This window comes from Sciurus vulgaris (assembly GCF_902686455.1).
Source record: "Sciurus vulgaris genome assembly, chromosome: 12".
Taxonomy (NCBI): Eukaryota; Metazoa; Chordata; class Mammalia; order Rodentia; family Sciuridae; genus Sciurus; species Sciurus vulgaris.
In genome coordinates this window covers 88,310,022-88,334,272 of record NC_136473.1, presented here as the reverse complement: position 1 = coordinate 88,334,272, position 24,251 = coordinate 88,310,022, and positions in this window count along the sequence as shown.

The window sequence follows — 24,251 nt, the reverse complement described above, 5'->3', positions numbered from 1 at the left end:
TAAGGGCTATTGTGCAGTGCAATGAAATACCTGCATCATCTGGGAATGTTTGGTTATATGTAACTGGTCTAGAGTGATATGCTTCAGAATACAGCAATACAAAGATTAAAGGGTTTTTTTCCTACTATTTTCAATAAAATGTATGTTTGATCAAATATTGGATACCACTGGTCTAGAGTGATATGCTTCAGTATACAGCAATACAAAGATTAAAGGGTTTTTTTCCTACTATTTTCAATAAAATGTATGTTTGATCAAATATTGGATACCCAGACATTTTTTGAAGAAAACCACTGAACATTTTTATACATATAACTACACATAATTGCATTTTCCATTACATTTTTTACAGTGAGAATCTCAATAAAATTCATGAATTTAATAAAATTGTACTTTTATATCTTTTCTACTGAGAATATGATAATTTTAAAATGTTTACTATTATTTATTAACTTTAAAATTTTTTATTAGTATACATATACACACATGCAGAAAACATATATTTTATGCTGTATACCACATATATCTGGTATACAGCATTATATTTTCTCTTTTGCAGAGCACATGATCAGTATATAGAAAATCCTAAAGACTCTGTTATGGTTTAGAGATTTGATGTCCCCAAAAGGCTCATGTATGAGACAATATCAGAAGGTTTTGAGGTAAATTGTTGGGTTATGAGATCCTTAACCCAATCAGTGAATTAATCCCCTACTAGGGATTAACTGAGTGGTAACTGAAAGCAAAAGAAAGCAAAAGAATGCAGCTGGAGGAGGTGGGTTCCTGGGGGTATGTTTTGAGGGTTTATATTTTGCTGTGGTGAGGAGAGCTCTCACACATTCTCTGACTTCTGGTGCCATGTCCCCTGCTATTGTCCTCCACCACATTTGTCCGCCATGATAGTCTGCCTCACTTCAGGCCTTGTGGAATGACTTTGGCCATCTATGGACTAAGACCTCTGGAACTGTGAGCCCCCAAATAAACTTTACCTCCTCTGATTGTTGTCAGGTCTTTTGTTCTCAGCAGCAAAAAGCTGACTAAAACAGATTTCATGGGGGATAAAAACTGTTAAAAAATAAATTAACTAGTATCATATTTAGTAAAACACTAGGATACAAAATCAACAAAAAATTCAATTGAATTTTTTAAACCAATAATGGTGTGTCTAAAAAAGAAATCATAAAAGTGACCCCTTTTTTATAATACCAAAAGAAATAAAGTACTGAGGAATAAATTAAATGAAGAAGGCAAAAGAGCTATACAGTGAAAACTATAAAACATTAGTGAAGCTGTGTTTATACGAAAAAATGGAAGGAACTCACATGTCTATTGATTGGAAGAATAATTATTGTTAAAATGTTCATGCCACCTGAAAGGAATGGACAAATTCAATAAAATCCCTATAAGAGTCTAATGACATTTTTCACTGAAGAAAGAAAAACATCTAGACTTCTTGTGGAGCCCCTATTATATTTAAATAGAATCAATTAAACAGTGATTAATTTTCTTCCAACTTTTAATCTTTTTCATAACTCACAAGTTTGTTAAATTCCTAATTTATAGTAATTAGTGGGTCAAGAGATGTTTACTAAAATCATGAAAATTTCATTATTGTTTCAAAATGAAATGTGACACAATTATGTAAAAATAAAAAATGATTTTAAGGTTTAACATTGACCATATTGTATACTGTTCATTAAGAAACTAAGCATAGTTACATAATTTATCTTATTATTTTCGGAGTTCTCATAAAACAATTAAATACAAAATAGAATGGAATAGAAAACATCCTAGCGGTACAATAATCACAATAGTTGCAAGTCAAAGTCATTCCATGTGTCATAAAATATAATTTTATGTTGAATGCTATTAAACACAATCTGATTGATTTACCACCTTGACATCCAAGTAAGAATCCATCATATTACGTCTATTTTCCCTGTGAATGTCTCTCTTCCTGAGATCAAGCCCAGTAGGCTAACTTTGAAGCTATAATTTAAATGACAGTGACCTGTGCAAACAGTTACCCTATGAAACCTAATTAACCACAGTTAAAGTTTAGTTTTGCACATCCTGTTATGAACTGTTTGTTGATATTTATATGCAAAGTAAGAGTGATGTGTCCAATAATAGAAAATTTTGATAGAACAGAAGGTAATTATCTTTCAGCATTTGCTTGAAAACAGCTATTAGCATTCATTAAGTGTTAAGGAAATCTCTTTCTTGGAAAAGAATACATAATATTTGTTTATTCATATGATTTTTAATGAACTCCTTATGTGACAGGAAATTCACTGGACTTACCCACACAGTAAGACTCACATATTGCTCAGGACACTAGGGATAGTAGGAATGTTTTATTTTTCTGATTAACAAGTTGCTTTATAGAAGAATATATGTGTACATAGCATTTCTCAACCTCATTGCTAACATTTTGCGCCAAATAATTCCTTATTTTCAGAGACCATCCTATGTCCTGGAAGATAGCAGTACCTCTTGTCTTTACACACTAAATCCCAGTAACAGCCCTGTCACCAAAATTAAAATTGTCACTAAATATTTTCAAATGTCTCTTGGGGGTCAAAATTGTCTCACTTGGTAGTCAATAGAGAACACCAGACTACAAGATACTATTAACTACCAAGATGAGAATTTTCTTAAAACAGTCCAATAATGACCAAATAATTTGTCACATGGAGACAGAAATTATTCCTTTCAGGAGAGACAAAGTGAAGGTACCCAACAATGACTAAAGTTTACTGTTAAGGAGATGAAGAGAATTAGAGTTTAAATGCATTGCAATAGCAAAGTATTCTTTCACATATGCCTTGGAGACTATGTGCAAATTTCCAAGGAGAAAAAAATGGTGTTCATTAGATACAGTATAAAAATTCTAAACTGCAAGCAATATTAAATAACTGAAATAATAAGTGACATCATAAAATTATATGGGTAAGGGCCATTGTTGGTGGTTTAAGTCTGAAAAAAAAAAAAGAAGCAGCATTAATTGCAAAGTACAAAGCTGTCCAAAATGGCACCAATGTCCATGATGTGAATAAGTAACTATGAAGACAAAATCATTTGAAAGTATTACAAAATCAGATTTGTATGAATCTTGCATCATGTCAAAAAATGTCACATGACAGCAGATGTCATGATGCCCAAAGGGAATAAAACTGGAAGTTGCTTAACTTCATAAATTAAATTTCATCAATTTAATTTAATTTTTAAAAAATAATGATGGTAAGCCCTTTTGCATATAATATTACAAAACTTATAAACAATTATAATAAAACAGGTATGCTTTCATTAGGTCTATCTCAATGAAATATAAGGTATACAAACAAAACAGAAATATTTATAAAAAGTACAGCTCAATGGGTTACTCAATATAGTAAACATAATATACCCTATCTTAGATTATCAATGTTTAATTTTTCACTTCTCAAAATTGGGCCATTATACTAAAATCTCAAGAATTTTTTTTTTAATTCTATATTTTCAATACTGAGCAAAGGGCTTAGTTCATTAGGTAGGACATGTCTACCCCTAAGATTGAACGTGTAATGAGCACCATTATATCCAGAGATTGTGCTAACCACTGGAAATCAAAAGAACATTGTGTGATCACTTCTTTACCAAGATACAAGTATAACTCCGTGGACATATATGTACAGGACTTTAAGTAAATGATGAGTAACTAGAATAAGAAATGGACAACTTGGATTTGGGTCATTTAAAAAATGTTTCAAAATGAGCCATTACATGTGAGTCAATACTTGAAAAATACAGTAAGTATTTCCAAACTGGCACAAGATTAGTGGAAACAGAATGAGAAAGTGAAAAGGAGGGAATGATAAGAAAAGAGAATCAAATATATTTTTTTCTGGAAATAAAAAGATGAAATTTAAGAGGTAACTGGGAACTTTGAGAAGATGAGCTTGGAGATACATATAAGACATGTATACTGGACCAGGCAGAAAATTGCATGAGTATAGGCTGTCTGTTATAGAGTTTCGGTGAAGATATATTAAAGACAATTTGCATAGTAGAAAGTTTGGGTTGGTGACAACACATTGAAAAATCTAAAGAAGATTAAGACTCACAGATGCTCTTTATCAGACTGTTTCGGTTAGGTGAGAGACTAAATAAGTGAGCAGGTAGGAAAGTTAATATGTAAGGGTGTTAATGAGACAATTGCTTATAATAAAATTATTATGGCAAGGAGAGGGAGACTAAAAGCACTCCCCAAGTTTCTGGTAGGCAAGACTCTTGGTATGATGATTCAGAAGGAGGAACAAGTTAATAGGTGGACATCATTTTAATTCGAGAAAAGAATTTCAATGTTTATGTGAAGCATTTGTTCATTCTATCTCCCTTTTTTTGAAAGAAAAACTTAGGCAACAATATACATATGAGATAAAGTTAGATATGGCAGATGGGAATCATGGAAATCCGCTCTAATGACAAGAAGAGGAGTCACTTTTAGGTTGAACACTATGTAAGAATGCAGACTTGATTGCTTCTCTGTTGTCTCCAGGGAAGTTTGGAGAGCTAATTCACGGTATTGGAAAAATTAAAGAAATAAAGGAGGGAAATAGCACTAAGAAAAAGTCAATTCTCTTCAAAGTTTTGGGGTATGAAAAACAAAAGAAGTAGCTAAATAATATGTTATTTTGTAAGTGCATTTATCAATCATTTTCAGAGAGAAATCCAGACTGAACATAGATAAACTAATAAATCTGTTAGTGTTAAACTACATCTACAAATTACTCTTCCCTTTAAAAAGTGAAAAGTAATTCCTTTCCCTTAGATGCAGGTAGAACATAATGACTCACTTCAAGCAAATATAATGTTGCAAAGGCAACTCGTTATGAGTCTTTGTCATAAAAATGATAGCATCCCTTTGCTCTTGCTTTCTTCCAGTGAACCGCTCGTCAGGAGAGAAAGGAGTCACTATGCTGCTAGGACACTCAAAATTCCTGTAGAGAGTTACCATACTGGGAGGAACGGAGGTTTCCCCAAAATGACAGTCATGGGGGTGACCCTCTTGGAAATAGATATGTCAGGTCCATTCAGGGTTTCATATGCCTGCAATCCCAGGTGACAATGTGACTACTATAGAATGAGATGCTCTGTTCTAAATGCATAGAAACTCAAAAAAAAAAAAAAAAAGTGTTCATGTTGCTTTGAGTTACTAAGTTTGTGGGTGATTTTATGCAACAAAAAATACTGCAATGAATGAATTGGACATAACGTTCCTATGCTCATATCTGAATACATGACTCGTGTAACTCTACATCATGTTCAACCATAAGAATGGGATCAAAAGTGTAATGCCTTGCACCTCATGTATGTATAATATGTCAAACTACACCCTACCATCATGTATATCTAAAAAAACCACAAATAATTTTAAAAAAATGCAATAAAAGTCACAGATGTATAAATGAAATCTGAAATCAGTGAAAATTGTTTACTGAAATATGTAAGTGGTCGAAGAATTTTAAATGTATCCAGATCTGGGTAAAGCAATATGCAAAACACAGGACTGTGGGTGAAAGAAAAGACTATAGTAGTGATGGAGAACAGGCAATGAAACCAAAAGTGGAGTCTTGATAGATCAAAAAAATGATCATAGGTGTTAAATTATTTTCCAATAATATTGAAAGTGAAGACTACCAATGAGTTAATTAAACTCTAAAATTTTCAGTGTCTTGAGGGAAAGGAACTTCAAAGAAGTGATGCAGTAGAAATGAATTCACTGCAAACAATAAGAGATAAATGGAAGTGAGAAATTGGAGATGATAAATGCAGATGAGCCAGTATGTCTAGATGCCTGGTTATGATTATGAAGGTGCTCCAAGTGAAGGCTTTATGGAGTAATAATGAAGAGGTAAAGGGAAGAAATATCCTGAACAGAGTTGGTAATACAGATCTGGACTTAGAATTTTGACTTATGTGATTCGCTTCATCAGAGTGTTAATGTATTGTCACCGGTAAAACTAAGAAAATGGAATTCTAGGGATGCTGGAAAATTGTAATATTCATTTATCATTTTCTTATTTCTAAGAGCATATGGTGGAAAACATTTCCCATATCTTTTAGTTAAAAGAATAGTGCAGAATGAAAATGATTTATTCCTTGTCAGAGTCCTGACAAGGAAGGGACTAGAATTCATGTGGACATGTACCTCATTTTCTTTATTGAAAAAGTGAGGGACACTTAGATTTGCATGTCTTGGCTACTATGAATAGTGTTGAAGTAAACATGGAAGAGCAGATGCTTCTTCAACATACTGATTTCATTTCTTGGGATATATATACCCAGTAGTGGGATGGGTAGATGAACTGTACATCTACTTTTTAATGTTTTGAGGAACCTCTTTATTGTTTTCCACCATGGCAGATTTTTAATGTTTTTACCACAAAGAAATGATGAAGTTTGAGGAGACAGATCTATTTTAACTTCATTTAAACATTACACAGTACATACATTCATTGAAAAATCAAATAGTACACCATAAATATGCATAATATTTATGTTCTACGTGTCAGTTAAAATAAATTTAATTAAAATTAATCCATGTTGAGTAATGCACATAAGTAATCATCATATTTGGGGGATGAACTTTTTTTATATAACGATATTCCTCAATACTGAAGAAAATGAACAAAATAACCAAAAAATGTTTGCCATTTGAAAAATTAAAGAAACGCTCATGTTTACTTTTGTCTTAATAATATAATGTGACATTCACCCCTCAAAAATGTTCATTTGACGCCAGTAAATGTTAGAGTTTAAAAGTTTAATGAATCCTGAAAAGCTCATTAAACTTTAAAATTCCATTAACTATTTGCACTAGACTTATCAAGATGACATTCAGACAGATATTTATATCCTTTTTAAGATTTCTTCTAGACTTGAAGCATCATTCTTACTATGAAACAATAAACTATAGGTTCTAGCAAAATAGTATTTACTTAAATTGAATTAATAAAGTAGACATTATACCAATATTGAATAGATATATCTTATTAGCAATCAAAAACATATTCAACTTAACTAAGTACAGTATTTAGTGGAATATTCGCTTTCTAGATAATGCTTTCCAGAGAGAATTAATAAAAGTTTCAGAGAGATAGAATTCACATGAATATAATGTCATTCTTTCTTAAGCTGAGTATTAAGTAATATAATACTCTTAAAAATTTTATTATGCTTTTATAGAATTTAGATTTAATGTTCTTGTAGTCACAAAATAAATTCTGTAAAACCTCAATATTCTAACATGATTATTACTTTATGGTTAAGCTCATGGATTATCTTATTTTTCCTCCTTTTCAAAAAAATTATATTACACTTATTTTCAATGGTTACATAAAACCATAAAACATACTAATCAGTGAACATGATGTTTTGATGCATGAACGCATTTTGTAATATTTAAATCAAGTTAAACACATCAATCTCTTTAAGCAGCTATCATTTCTTTATGGTGAAGGAATTCAAATCATCTCTTCAAACTTCTGAAATGTATAGTATTTGTCATTAGCTATAGTCACCTATTGCACAATAGCAAAGCAGAGTATCTTCCTCCTATGTAGCTATAACTCCATACCCATTGATCATCAACTTTTCCCCATCTCCTTCCCTTCCCACTCTCCCTAGCCTCTGGTAACACCCATTCCAATCTCAGCTTCTAGGGGACTAACTTTTTTAGATGTCACATATTAGATCATGTGACAATCATCTTCTGTCCCACCTTATCTCATATTACATAATGACCTCTATTTCCATCCATGCTGTCACAATACTACATTCTTTTTATGGCTGAATAGTATTCCATTGTGTATATATACCAAGTTCTTCTTCTTCTTCTTCTTCTTTTTTTTTTTTTTTTTTTTAATTTATGCATCAGTTGAAGGGCACTTAGGTTGTTTCCATTTCTTGGCTATTGTAAATAGTGATGTTCCCCCACACACCCCTTTTCTATAGTTAGTTAATCTTAAAAGTCATGTATACAATTTTATTTACATAGAAATATATGTCACCTACAAAGAACTTGTCCAAAACTTAGCCTAGCAATGCCACAGTTGCCTACATGAGGGCTAACAGGACCTGATATTTTCCTCTCCTTCACCTTTCTCCCTATCCCCTCTCTTACCCAGGCAAAAGGCCTAACATTTTCTAAATCATGAAATTTCCAATATAAGGATGACTTTTTCACTAGACATATTCTTATAAGCACCCACCATCTAATCCAAGCTCCTTGGTACCCTGTACTGTGTTTATAACCTTCTGAAAAAGTTAATTTCTCAATTTCTATCTTTTCTAAAATAATATAAGGGTTACAGGTTCAGGAGGGTCTTTCTCCTGGAAAATTAATTCACATATTGTGCCAAGTAGTAGGCTCACCTCCTGGTATTCTTCTCTATAAGTTCATAATAGGAATTTTATGCCTAGTGTCTTCTTTTCTGGCTGGCGATTTGTTTTGCAATATTTTTGACATAGTCTATTCCCTAATATAATTTATTTTCAAATTTTAGAAATTTCCCTGAACCCTATTGAAAGAAATTATAGGGGAAGGAAAGAGGTTAAATAGAATTTTATCTCACATACTTCCATAATCAGCAAATTGTCATTTATTTTTAAGAAACCAGTCAACATGTACATTATTATGCAATTTTTCTTTTAACTGAATGCATCTCTCACCTTGAGGAATTAAAATGTTTAAGTGTAAATTCATTTTATAACTCATCCTATAAACAGACTATAAAATGAAGATTATATTATATAATTAATGCAAAAACTTTTCAAAATTCATTTTTCATTTAGTTATATATCTAATATATAAATATATATTACTAATATATTACTAATATATATTTATATATTATAATACATATTTATATATTAGATATGTATTATTTATATATTTATATATTAGTGTTATATGTATATTTCCTTTCATTGCAGAACTGATAGTAAAATCAACATTTATTTTGAGTATTTTTTTATTGTTTCACTATTTTTGGTAGCTATGATTGAACCCAAGGGCACTCAACCACTGAACCACAACCTCAGTCATTTTTTACATTTAATTTAGAGACAGGTCTTCCTGAATTGCTTAGTGCTTCCCTAAGCTACTAAGGCTGCTTTGAAATTGTGATCCTCCTGCCTCAGCCTCCTAATCCACTGGTATTACAGGTGTGTGTCACTGCATCTGGCTTTAAGGATATTTCTCTTATCTCCTAGAAATTGTAATTTTGTGAATAAATAAACTCTTGGCACCCCGTTTAAATTTTATTCACCTCACAATTTATTTTTCTAATTAATGTATTCTAATTATTTGATTTAAAATAATTATAAACAGGACATATATTATAAATGCTTTCCATCACTGTTTAACAGAATCAGCTGTGTTGCTTTTGCTTAATAAACTTTGTTATATTTAGATTTATTTTATCATGCTACAAATGCATTTAACTATTTATATTAACTTGCAAATTTAATAATTGGAAGGGTTGAAACTTCAACATGTCTGTATATTAATTTTTATCTTCAAATAAATATTCCCAATTTGTTTCAGAAATCTTTATACCTGAAAAGTAGATTGTGATTACACTGAAAGGATATTTTTAAAAATAAATACTCAAATTTGTTAATATAATTGCATAAGAATTTATTGATTTTAGTAATCAGACACTGTACTGAACTCCTAATGAAAAAAATGCATTCTACTTTTTTTTTTATTTTCCAGATAGTAAATCTTACCATCTATAAATAATAAAACTTGAAATCTTTAGGGAGCACTTAGTACATTCTAGGCACTCCTGAAAATTTAAGTTAGTTCATATAACGTAAATTTTCAATTTGTTTTTCTCGTCTTCTTGTACTATTTATATGTCATCCAATAATGTTAAATAACAGTGATAAAATCTCTCCTTTTTCTTAGTATCAATCCTTCCCTTCTTGATTGATTGATTGTGCCCCACTTTTAGGAATTCCATCATCTGTTTTTTTTAATTTAATGTCTGTTATCTTTATTATTTTACATATCATTTATTATAAATGTTATTTTATCAAAAGTGAATATCAAGGTTTGTTCACTTATTGTGAACTTCTTTCATCACTAATTCAGTTTGACCTCTTTCTTCAGTACTTCCCCAGTGAAATTGGAAGTGGTTATAAATCCATTGCCTATAGAGACTACATTTATAAAACTGCTTCTTGGCAAGGTGGCAATGAAGTATCTTGGTTGTGGACAATTGTGAAATTTTATGGTGGTTAAATAAATTATCTCTGTCTATTTATTTATCTAATCTATCACCTCAATCTAAAAATGGGCCTTTGTGAGTTTAAAATGACAACTGGTACTTTTCTATTTTCTATAGAAATTTAATTTGAAAAGAGAAAGATGAAGTCACAGTGGCAGTGGGTATAGTTTCTCTTTATTTCATACAGAGACCAAATATTATTCTAGAGCACTGAAAATACTTGTAAATTCCTAATCCTTTTCTCTAATCATGGCTACTACAACAGAGTTATAAAATATATAATAAAATACAATTGTTAGGCTAAATTTCAGAATTGGAAATAAAATTTAAAAGTCAAAGCCTTAGCTCTGTTAGCATTTTCTTTTCTAACACCACAGAAGATACATTTTCCCCTAGTGTCCAATTGCCTGAAATATAAGACGGAAGCAATGGCACCCTTGTCAAAACATTTAGTACTCAGTTTATAGACACTGTATATACTGCCTGATCCCTCAAGCACTCCCTAAAATTCTTAAAGACTTTCCTGTAGAAAGATCTTAGGGATATAAAACTTCCAACCCCAATCTTGGGAATTACAAGTTAAAGATATACTTCAAGTGATTGGTATATTTAAGCTGCGTTTTCTTTTGCTGAACAGTTTTTCTTCTTCAGGTACATAGTGAAGAGCCAATTCAAGCCTCTTGGTTAGACTTGCACTTGGAAGATTTTGACTTTCTCTGGAAGTCACAAGAATTCCAAGAATAAAAGTGAAGTGTAGGAGCAGAAAAACCTGGAGATATTCCCTCTCTGTGCACTGATTTTCTCTGGCAAAGGACATCAAAAAATATGTTGAAAGATGCTTCTGCCGTTGTCAACAATTAGAATAGAAGCGTATTGTCCCACATAATCCTGTTTCTCAGCAACTGTTATGTATCATTAAATAAAAAAGAAGTGGAAGTTGTGAAAGAGTAGAATTTTTCTCAAAAACACTATTTCGAATGAATATTTTAAGATTTAGTGGTTATTTTGAGAATCATTACCAAGTATATTTGTGATATTATGATTAATCTTTTATTTATGTTGACTCAAATTTTGAATTCAATTTATCCACCATTAACTGATGAATTAAAATAACTCATGTTAAGAAAATTTTGCTAATTTAATGTTTTTGCTGGCTGAAGAAAAATAGAATTCTATCTAATTGAATAATGGCAGAACATTTGTAAAATTAAAATGATTGTAAAATATTTGTAAAAATAAAACACAAACTGTCTCGAAAAACATCAAATAATATACTTTGTGCAATAAAAATTTGGAGAAAAATCAAGCTATTTAACTGGCAAATAAACTGAGAACAGGGGAAAAAAATTAGAGCATTTTGAAGCCCTGTTTTCTGTGGGGATGAAAATTAGTGATTTGTTTTACAATTTTTCAAACTTCTGTTAATACAATATGGTAAAATTCTAAGGATAACAATTAAATAGGGGTTATAAGTTTTAAAACATATAAAGGAGACATATTCAATAGTAAAAGCGTAAATCAATATAAATGTAAATAAGCCTAAAATGGGAGTATTTGTGCAAAATAAGCCTGAAATACATCATGATATATTGATAATCACCATAAATATGAAAGTTCCCATGAAGTTACAGATTATATGATTTCATATAAAAACAAAACTATTATACAGCATAGATTGTAATTCTTAAGAATAAGAGTGCATTCGGCATTCTAAGAGGTTCAATTTTTCCTGTGTCGTGACTAAATTAACTTGTAAAAGTTCAATTGTGTTTTGAAAAGATAGTGAGTTAGTCATTGCACCTGGTGATTTAATCAATCAATCAGCAATAAGAATACAATAAAAATAGATCTTTTGGCTTTGCTGCCAGTATTCTATTTTTTAATTAATGAAACTAACTACTATATTGACATAGAACTGTCAAGTAGAACTAAAATTATCACACTTTCTCTCATTACTTGTGTCAATATTTACCAGTTCCTTTTTTCTACTTACTTTGCTATTTTCCTCCAATTCACCAAGGTTAAATGATAACTTTATCATTTTATGTATCATTTATTATAAATGTTATTTTATGAAAATGGACCGTTTAGTAAGTATACTTATCATTGCAATAAGTATGTTATTTTATTTTAATTATACAGAAATTGATTATATATTACATGAGACAAACAATTGGGATATCCAGTGAATTATCTCCCTGGCCGATCACTTTTATCCTTAGAGTTCCTTCACATTGCCACTTTCCATAGTAATTTATTACAGCCTAGATACACCTTTACTGACTCTACAGTGACTTTTCAAAGTAGAAAATTATTTACATACTCTTTAGGTATAAGGTCTTGCATGTTTTACTGTTTCCAACCTCTCCGAAACCATCCCGTCCAATCCTCATCCTATGCTGCTAGGGAACAGTTCTTTGAGGTATGTGAACAATCCACACTCCTTAACAACTCTATTTGATTTCTTCTCATCACATCCTCTTTCCTATGCCTTAGATAAAATAAAATAACTTCCCAAGGATATATTGTAATGATTAGGATCTGGAGCTAGAAACCAGTAGTGTCACTACATTTCAGAATCATGATATAAACAAAATGATCAACTCCTAGTCTTGAACAGTGGCATAAATAATTACAGAATGTATGTGAAACAAAAAGAGGAACAGTTGACCCATTAGCCACTATTCAAACTTCAAGGACAACTTAGGCCCTTGGTTGATCTACCTGACAATATTAATGAAAGGAATTGTTAGGAATGAAAGGAATTCAGATTTAATCTAAGGTAGAATTTGAGCAAAGACTGCTTATAGAACTAAATACTTGTTTACTATTGTGAACATGGTGAGTATTTATTATTTATGAAAGGTTGTTGATTCAGGGAATGGACCCAGACTGGTGCCTCTAGGGGCTAAGACATTTTTAACACAGGAAAGTATTAATATCTTCCATCAGGGTGTCAACATGCACTCAGTTCTATCTTTAAGAACTTTCTGTGTTTACAACTCCAAAAGTATGCCTTGGAAATCATAAGGTTTCTTCTAGGCTGTGGCCATATATGTTATTTAGTTCCTACTATGTATTCTTTCTTATAGCCAAGCAAGATTTGAGTGGGGTAAAGCTTCTAGGAGAAGCTTGTTCCTCTTGAGCTGCCAATCTATTCTTAAGTAAACAGTTGATGCTGCTTTATGTTGGCAACGTATTAAATATTGCATGATCCAGATATAACTAAACCAATTATTTTCAAGTTTTACTCAAACTAAATCTGCCCAATTTTATCCTTATATGACCTGTTACAGGTTGTCTCAGTTTATTTCTGTTACACTAATATCTGCACTATAACTTCCTAATGCAATAGTCCAAAAGTAGGATATGATGTATTCTTTTTTTTTTATTGTAAACAAATGGGATAAATGTTGTTTGTCTGTTTACACATGGGTTAAAGGCATACCATTTGTATAATCATAAATTTACATATGGTAATGTTGTTTGATTCATTCTATTATTTTTCCCTTCCCCCCCACCCCTCCCACCCTTCTTTTCCCTCTAAACAGTCCTTTCTTCCTCCATTCTTGTCCCCCTCCCTAACTCTAACCCTAACCCTAACCCTAACCCTAACCCTAACCCTAACACTAACTCCCCCCACCCTCCCCCTTGTGTGTCATCATCCACTTATCAGCGAGATCATTCGTCCTTTAGTTTTTTGAGATTGGCTTATCTCACTTAGCATGATGGTCTCCAATTTCATCCATTTGCCTGCAAATGCCATAATTTCATCATTCTTTATGGCAGAGTAATATTCCATTGTATATATATACCACAGTTTCTTTATCCACTCATCAACTGAAGGACATCTAGGTTGGTTCCACAATCTGGCTATTGTGAATTGAGCAGCTATGAACATTGATGTGGCTGTATCTCTGTAGTATGCTGATTTTAAGTCCTTTGGGTATAGGCCAAGGAGTGGGATAGCTGGGTCAAATGGAGGGTCCATTCCGAGTTTTCTAAGGAATCTCCACACTGCTTTCCAGAGTGGCTGCACTAATTTGCAGCCCCACCAGCAATGTAAGAGTGTACCTTTCTCCCCACATCCTCGCCAACACCTGTTGTTGCTTGTATTCTTGATAATCGCCATTCTAATTGGGGTGAGATGGAATCTTAGGGTGGTTTTGATTTGCATTTCTCTTATTACTAGAGATGTTGAACATTTTTCCATATGTTTGTTGATTGCCTGTAGATCTTCTTCTGTGAAGTGTCTGTTCATTTCCTTAGCCCATTTGTCAATTGGATTATTTGTATTCTTGGTGTAGAGTTTTTTGAGTTCTTTATAGATTCTGGAGATTAGTGCTGTATCTGAAGTATGATTGGCAAAGATATTCTACCACTCTGTAGGCTCTTTCTTCACATTACTGATAGTTTCCTTTGCTGAGAGAAAGCTTTTTAGTTTGAATCTATCCGAGTTATTGATTCTTGCTTTTATTTCTTGTGCTATGGGAGTCCTGTTGAGGAAGTCTGGTCCTAGGCCGACATGTTGAAGATCGGGACCTACTTTTTCTTCTATAATCTGCAGAGTCTCTGGTCTGATTCCGAGGTCCTTAATCCATTTTGAGTTGAGTTTTGTGCAGGGTGAGAGATATGAGTTTAGTTTCATTCTATTGCATATGGATTTCCAATCTCCCATCACCATTTTTTGAAGAGGCTATCATTTCTCCATTGCATATTTTTGGCACCTTTGTCTAGTATTAGAAAGTTGTATTTATTTGGGTTTGTGTCCGTGTCCTCTATTCTGTACCTTTGATCTACCTGTCTATTTTGGTACCAATACCATGCTGTCTTTGTTACTATTGCTTTGTAATAAAGTTGAAGTTCGGGTATTGCAATACCCCCTGCTTCATTTTTCCTGTGAAGGATTGCTTTAGCTATTCTGGGTTTCTTATTCTTCCAGATGAATTTCATGATTGCTTGCTCTATTTCTGTAAGGTACATCGTTGGGATTTTAATTGGAATTGCATTGAATCTATATAGCAGTTTTGGTAGTATGGCCATTTTGACAATATTAATTCGGCCTATCCAAGAACATGGAAGATCTTTCCATCTTCTAAGGTTTTCTTTAATTTCTTTCTTTAGTGTTCTGTAGTTCTCATTGTAGAGGTCTTTCACCTCTTTTGTGAGATTGATTCCAAAGTATTTTATTTTTTTCGATGCCATCATGAATGGGGTAGTTTTCATAATTTCTCTTTCTGACGATTCCTCACTTATGTATAAAAATGCATTGGATTTATGAGCATTGATCTTGTAACCTGCTACTTTACTGAATTCACTTATGAGTTCTAAAAGTTTTCTGGTGGAATTTCTTGGTTCCTCTAAGTATATAATCATATCATCCGCAAATAGGGATAGTTTGAGTTCTTCTTTTCCTATTCGTATTCCTTTAATTTCCTTGGTCTGTCTAATTGCTCTGGCTAGAGTCTCAAGAACGATATTGAATAGGAGTGGTGAAAGAGGGCGTCCCTGTCTTGTTCCAGTTTTTAGGGGGAATGCTTTCAGTTTTTCAACATTTAGAATGATATTAGCCATGGGCTTAGCATAGATGGCCTTTATAATGTTAAGGAATGTTCCCACTATCCCTATTTTTTCTAGTGTTTTGAGCATGAAGGGGTGCTGTATTTTATCAAATGCTTTTTCTGCATCTATTGAAATAATCATGTGATTCTTGACTTTAAGTCTATTGATATGGTGAATTACATTTATTGATTTCCGGATGTTGAACCAACCTTGTGTCCCTGGGATAAAACCCACTTGATCGTGGTGCACTATCTTTTTAATATATTTTTGTATGCAATTTGCTAAAATTTTATTGAGAATTTTTGCAACAGTGTTCATTAATGATATCGGTCTGAAATTTTCTTTCCTCGATTTGTCTCTGTCTGGTTTGGGTATCAGGGTAATATTGGCTTCATAGAATGAGTTTGGGAGGGTTCCCTCCTCTTCTATTTCATGGAATACTTTGAGAAGTATTGGAATGAGCTCTTCTTTAAAGGTTTTGTAGAACTCGGCTGAGAACCCATCTGGTCCTGGACTTTTCTTTGTTGGTAGGCTTTTGATGACCTCTTCTACTTCATTACTTGAAATTGTTCTATTGAAATTGTGTATGTCCTCCTCGTTCAATTTAGGCAATTCATATGTCTCTAGAAACCTGTTGATGTCTTCAAAATTTTCCATTTTGTTGGAATATAGATTTTCAAAATAGCTTCTAATTATGTTTTGTATTTCAATCGTGTCTGTTGTGATATTTCCTTGTTCATTCCGAATTTTATGATTTGTGTTTTCTCTCGTCTTCTCTTTGTTAGAGTGGCTAAGGGTTTATCAATTTTGTTTATTTTTTCAAAGACACAACTATTTATTTTGTCAATTTTTTTTATTGTTTCTTTTGTTTCAATTTCGTTGATTTCAGCTCTGAGTTTAACTATTTCCTGTCTTCTACCACTTTTGGTGTTGGTCTGTTCTTCTTTTTCTAGGGTGTTGAGGTGTAGTATTAGGTCGTTTATTTGTTGATTTTTATTTACTTCTTTCATTGAATGCGCTCCATGAAATAAATTTTCCTCTAAGTACTGTTTCATAGTGTCCTAAAGATTTTGATATGATGTTTCTTTGTTCTCATTTACCTCTAAGAATTTTTTAATTTCCTTCCTAATATCTTCTGTTATCCATTCATCATGTAATAGCATATTGTTTAATCTCCAGGTGTTGAGTAGCTTCTGTTTTTTACTCTTTCATTTATTTCTAATTTCAATCCATTATGATCTGATAGAATACAAGGTAGTGTCTCTATCTTCTTGTATTTGCTTACATTACCTTTGTGGCATAATATATGGTCTATTTTAGAGAAGGATCCATGTGCTGCTAAGAAGAAAGTGTATTCGCTCTTGGTTGGATGGTATATTCTGTAAATGTCTGTTAAGTCTAAATTATTGATTGTGTTATTGAGGTCTATGGTTTCTTTGTTCAATTTTTGTTTGGAAGATCTGTCCAGTGGTGAGAGAGGTGTGTTAAAATCACCTAGTATTATTGTGTTATGGTCTATTTGGTTTCTGAAATTGAGAAGGATTTGTTTGACCTACATGGATGAGCCACTGTTTGGGGCATAGATGTTTATGATTGTTATGTCTTGCTGATTTATGGTTCCCTTAAGCAGTATGTAATGTCCTTCTTTGTCCCTTTTGACTAACTTTGACTTGAAGTCCACATTATCTGAATCATGGAATATTTTGCTGAGAATGTTCTGTAATGCTGGCTTTCTTTTTGTAAATTCTTTTAGCTTTTGTTTATCATGGAAGGATTTTATTTCATCATCAAATTTGAAGGTAAGTTTTGCTGGGTATAAGATTCTTGGTTGGCATCCATTTTCTTTCAGGGCTTGAAAAATGTTGTTCCAGGCCCTTCTAGCTTTTAGGGTCTGGATTGAAAAATCTGCTGATATCCGTTTTGGTTTCCCCCTGAATGTAATTTGATTCCTCTCTCTTGCGGCCTTTAAAATTCTGTCTTTATTTTGTATGTTAGGTATTTTCATTATAATGTGCCTTGGTGTGGGTCTGTTGTAATTTTGTATATTTGGAGTCCTATAAGCCTCTTGTACTTGATCTTCCATTTCATTATTCAGATTTGGGAAATTTTCTGATAGTATTTCATTGAATAGATTGTTCATTCCTTTGGTTTGTTTCTCTAAGTCTTTCTCAATCCCAATAATTCTAAAATTTGACCTTTTCATGATATTCCATAGTTCTTGTAGATTCTGTTCATGATTTCTTACCATCTTCTCTGTTTGGTCCACTTTGTTTTCAAGGGTAAATATTTTGTCTTCCATATCTGAGGTTCTGTCTTCCAGGTGTTCTATCCTATTGGTTATGCTTTCTATGGAGTTCTTAATTTGGTTTATTGTTTCCTTCATTTCAAGGATTTCTGTTTGGTTTTTTTTCAATATCTCTAACTCTTTATTGAAATGATCTTTTGCTTCCTGTATTTGCTCTTTTAACTGTCGATTGGTGCGATCATTCAGTGCCTGCATTTGCTCTTGCATCTCGTCATTTGCTTCCCTGAGCATTTTAATTATGTACATTCCGAACTCCCTTTCTGTCATTTCTTCTGCCATGCTGTCCGTTGGGTTTCATTGATGTAACATCTAGATTTGTTTGCAGCATTTTCTTTCCTTATTTTCTCATATTGTTCAGGTATCAATGGACTGCTGTGATATTGCAGATTTCCTCTATTGATTTATAATATCCCTGAAGATTTCTAGTATATCCCCTCTTAGCCTTCAGTTGCCTGAAGTCTAGGAGGAAGTTGATAATGCAGTGCTCCACAAGGAAGCTGACTCCCTAGGTGTGGTGGCCTTCTGGTGGGGTATATTCCCTGCTAGTGGGCAGAGGTACCTTCACTTGCTGATGAATGGTCATCCAAAGGGGAAGTAGGATGTGGGCTGATGAAGGCCAGTTTGGGCCTGTGTCTCTGGTTTTACAGTCCTTTTGGGAGAACCTCACCCGGCAGGGAAGACTGACCTGGTGGGGAGGTCTCGCTGGTCAGTTCCCCTCCTAGAGGTTCCGTTCAATTCACAACTACCACCTGGGCTGGGCAGCCTTCTTCTGCAATTTTCCCAGGGGCCCGGACCTACCTCCTGGGCCTGGAAGCCTCGCCCTTCGCAGACGAATCCCCTTAGGCTGCCTCTCCTCCGAGAAGCTGCCTGCAGTCCTGGAGCCTTTGCTCCACCCCTCAGTTTGTCTGTGCGGCTCTTCCACCAAGAAGCCGCGTAGGTCCTGGGACCCTGCTCTGCACCTAATCGCCTGGCTATGTGGCCCCTCCTCTGAACAGCCACCTGGAGCCCCTTAGAGTCGCTCTGAGTCCCAGTGACCCGCCACAAGCCTTTTCCTCCGGCAGCCACCTGGTGTTCCGTGCGGTCGCTCTAAGTCCAAGTGACCCACCACGCACCTCCTTCTCCACCAGGCAGTCACCCAGAGATCTGGTGCGTTCGTCATGAGTCCCAGGAGCTCTCTGTGCACCTCCTCTTCCCGACTGCCACCCGTAGCCCTGGTGCAGTCACTTCGAGCCCAAGCACCCCACCGCGCTCCTCCTCCTTCTCCAGACAACCCCCCTGTGTTTAGGAGTGCTTGTTCTGAGTCCAAACCACTCACCACGCTGCTCCACTGGATAGCCGCCCGGAGCCCTAGCGCAGCTGCTCCAAGACCAGGAGACGTGCCGAGCCCGTATTTCTCCTTCTCCTCTGGGCAGCCCCCTGTGTTCAGGGATGGTCGCTTTCAGTACAAACAGCTCACCGCGCACCCTCTCCTTTGAGCAGCCTCCCAGAGCCTGGGTGGGTTGCGCCGAGTCCAAGCGCTGTGCTGAGTGGCCTCCTCTCCGATGCTCCCAGTTGTTCGTGTTCACTGCTCCGGCAGGGGAGGGGTGTCTTTGTCGGGCAGCTTTACTTCACAAAGTTCCCTGCGTTCAGGGACTACTGCCCCATCCGGCACGCCACAACAGGAGAGACTCACCCGGCTGCTTTGAGTTGGTCCCAAGTCTCTCAATATCTCCTCTTCTTGAGTCCTGAGTCCTGGAGCAACAGGAAACGCAGCCACCCTCTAGTCCGCCATCTTGAATCCTGACTGATGTATTCTTAATAATGCAAACCTTGTTTTCTTTTGCACTTATGTCACACATAAAAAGTTTAATAAATATTTCCAATGAATTCTCAAGTTGTCCTACACATGCAATACTGTAATCACAGTACTTGAGTGGCTTGTGTTGGAAATTCAGTATAATAAAATGGAGGAAACAGTTGTTCTTTTCCCTTTAAAACTTGGATAATTGTGTATGATGAAATTTGATGATCATTATATAATTAGGTGTTTATTTTACTGATAAAGTAAAACAGTATATTTTCTTAATTTTCCTTGTAGTCAATTTATCTAGGCCAGTTATGTAAATGGGCATTTTGTTATTTTATGCCTAATTTTAAAGAAAATAAGATATTTTAAAAATATAGACATAAGTGGCAAACTTTTCAGAATAAAAAAGTGATAAGCATATAACTTAAAGTAGTAGATACCTCCTTAGAAGAAAGAGAAAGATACAACCAAAAGGAGCATTCAGAAAACTTCAGAGTAATGCTCTTGTTCTAGTCCTCAACTCCAGTGAGTAGGTCATGATTTAATTATTATTATGTTTAGTAGAATTTGTACATTGTTTCAATTATATAATTATATTTGAGAGTTGTGAATGGGAAAATTCTTGCAAGAAGATAATTGTCTGTGTTTCCTAAAGGTAAAACAACAGGATAATTACCATGTGTCTCAGACAAAAATTTCCTTTGACTATATTAAGAAATCTAATCAGACCACTTTTTGAAAAAATTATTCCCATAAATGTAAATATGATATGTTCTTTTTATTTAAGTTATACATAACTTATAATATATAGAAGTTCTTTATTTTCTTTTCACATATATTTATAATCAATAATGATGTTTTTATTGGAATTGAAATTATAGAGATGAAATTACAATTTGTCATTCTCTAGTGAAGAAAATGTTTGACTTATAGCACTGAGAAATGCCATTATTCTTACTTTTCACAGTGTATTTTTAATTAGCATTGTGTTACTAATTATCCAAGATTTAATGGCTTAAAATAACACACATGTATTACCTCATAGCTTCTGTGGGTTAAGATTCTGAATCTGGCTTACCTCTGTGGCATGTCCTCTCACTAGGTCACCTTCTGAGGTTAGCCCAGGGTCTGCAGTCTCATCCAAGGGCTCAACTGAGGAAAGTTCTCTTCTGCACTTAAACTACTTGTTGACATTATTCAGTTCTTTGTGGGGTGTAGGAACCAAAGGCCTATATTCCTCACTCTGTTTCTTATATCATGATCTCTTGAAGTTAACAGTATACTTCAAAGCTGTAAACTAAGAAGGCAATACAAAGTCTCCTTGCAAGATAGAAACCACAAACATTTGTAACTTAATCATGGAAGTAACATATCTACTTTACCATATTCTAATGGTTCCAGCCCTATCTTAAGGCAACAAAATTATAGTTTGTCACTACCAGAATTCTCAAGAATTATCATAGAAATGTACCTAACTCAGATAGAAGGAAATTAAATAGCTTAGGGATCTTGGGTGATTGGAATAAAACAATAATGACTGTATTTAGTTGGAAAAGTGAGGTATGTTTGAAAGTCAGCCTAAGACTTGTCAACTAACTAAACAATTGTAGTTTTAAACCTACTGAGATGGAAGGCATAAAACAGTATTTCGCACAATTAAATTTATTCATCTGATTAATTTCCTTTCATGCACAGAATCACATTCAGGAGAGACATGAATTAAGTTACAGTGGTTTAGATACTATAGATAATTGCACCTAACAGTATGCTGAATTTTCACATGCTTTTAGAAAATTTGATAGTTATTAATATTGAACCATACCTAGAAATATATTCAAATATCTTACCCCAAATTTAGAAATAGCTCAATTTATATTTATAAAAATGCTAAAAATAGTTTGGAATTATTAAAATATTATCAATAAATGCAGCAAAATTATTTTCTAAAAGTGAAAGTGTAGATTTCAAATCAAAGTAACAACTCAGTGAATTCATGTATACCAAGCAATTGAGAAGTGTGTGAATTCTGGCAATCACCAACACATCTCTAATGTGTGCTTATTTTCAAACTATTAAATATACAGAAAATTGCCAAATCACTTGAATATATAGAAAAATGTATCAAGAAAGCTGTAACACAGTTAGCTATTTAAACCTCACAACTTCATAAAATGTATACTAACATTAACTCTAAAATTAGCATTAGAAAATACAGGCAGAAAATTAACTCAATTGCCTTAACTCAAGGTTCATAAATGTTGACCACTAGCAGAACTAGGTTTCAACAGTGGTCTGGTTTGGGTCTTCTTCCAGGCTGTTTATTTATTTATTTATTTTAACCACATGCCGAATTAGTTTAGAAAACATGAGTTTAATCAATTGAATTCCCTTGAAAAAGCAAGTAATGATTATAAATATCTGAGTAAATTATACTCAGTGATTGCTCATAAAATATACCATTATAAAATTGTCCACCTCCAACGATGTACAATTATTTCTTTAATATCAATCATAAAGTTACAAGGGTTTTCGTTTTGCTTTGTTTCTGTTCTTCGTCTTACAAATGAGATAACTGAAGTTTGGAAGAGTTAACTTCTTTTCTAAAGATCACGCGCACCACGGTAATTAGGAAGCAGGCGATGGCACCTAGACCTGTCTACTTTTAAAGTTCATGCTCTTTTCACCTCCTCTTGCCCGAGTGAAAGCTGTGACTTAAACTGCATTTAAAGGAGGATGCCTGGCATCCGTGTGCATTATGCAAAGACTAGCAGAGAGCTCTAGTTTGATGTAGAGGAAGAAAAGATTATCTAAGCACAGAGAGGCTCCAAGGAAAGATTAGAAGGCAAAAGGTACATTAAGGTAGACCTTGAAATAATGATGCAGTTGAATGTAGAGGAACCAGTAAAGAGCAGGTTCCCCACGTCACAAGGTCACCCCCAAGAGTTATCGTGTTGTTTATACTGAAGCCTGTCCGAAAGTTACTCTGTTCATCTAACAGAGTTCACCTGGAGTGGACACACTTAAGGACACCAGCCAAGTAAAGGAAGAACAAATCACGGACAAATTTAACATTGAACTATTAGGGTAAAAAGAATGAAGCATATACAGTTTTACCACATTTGTCAACTAAAAATTAAAAATTACAGAAGTTATAATAGTATATATCTGACACCTCATGTTATGGTTGATTTTGTCTACTTGATAGCGTTATGAGATGAACAATTATTTTTTTTTTAATCTTTATCATTAGAGTGATTGTCAGGGAGTCTCCTAGTGTGATGAACATTTGAATCAAAGACTGCATGAAAGACATTATTGTCCCCACTATGGGTGGGTCTCATTCAATCCTTAGAAGACATGAATACAGTAAACATAAGGTTGAAAATGAATTGTTTCTGCCTAAATGTCATCAAAAAAGAATATTGGTCGCTGCCTGTATTTGGATGCAAACTGAAACAGTTCATCCTAGATCTTGGGCCTACCAGCATTCAGAATGGAACTACAGTCTTGGCCCCCACAATTCTCCAGGTTTGATGATTGTAGATCTTGAATTGTCATCTACTTTAAACATAAAGCTGATTATTTTTAGTAAATCTCTTTATCTGTCTATCTATCTACCCATCCATCCATCCATCCATCATCTATCTGCTCTTTAGGTCCATTTTTGTAGTGAACCCTGATGAATATATTTTAGCATATTATATAAAGTCAAAACAAAAAAAAATCCTAATAATTGTAATATATGACCTTAATCAGGATCATTGTCATTAAAAGACAAGGAGTGCTAAATTGATTTGAAGGAGGTTAATTCACTATTCAGTCCTTGCTGCTTGGAGAAATGGAACATGTGGCTTATCTGAGAACACAAGATAACGTGATTAAAATTTTCATGCACTTAAAAGAATCATCATTTTTTTTCACAAAATAAAACACACACACACACACACACACACAACAGAACATACCCATAAGACTTCAAAAGATTGCATACCAAGAAAAAAATATAACAGTACTCCATTTAACCATAATACAAGGACAAAATTATTCAAACTCCTAACATCAGAAAGAGGGGAAGAATAAGAATGTGCTGTAGAATAAGCATGTGATTTATACATTTTCATACACAAACCTGCTTATAAATACACATATATTTGTAATAAATGAGAAAATTTGTTGACATGTTTTTTATTTCATATATTTACTGTTTGATGACCTATTTTCATCCCTTTGCTTTCAATCTGCTTTGCCTTTATAAGTACATCTCATGCTAATAAGCATGTACTCAGTCTTTGCTTTTTTATACAATTTGACAATGTCT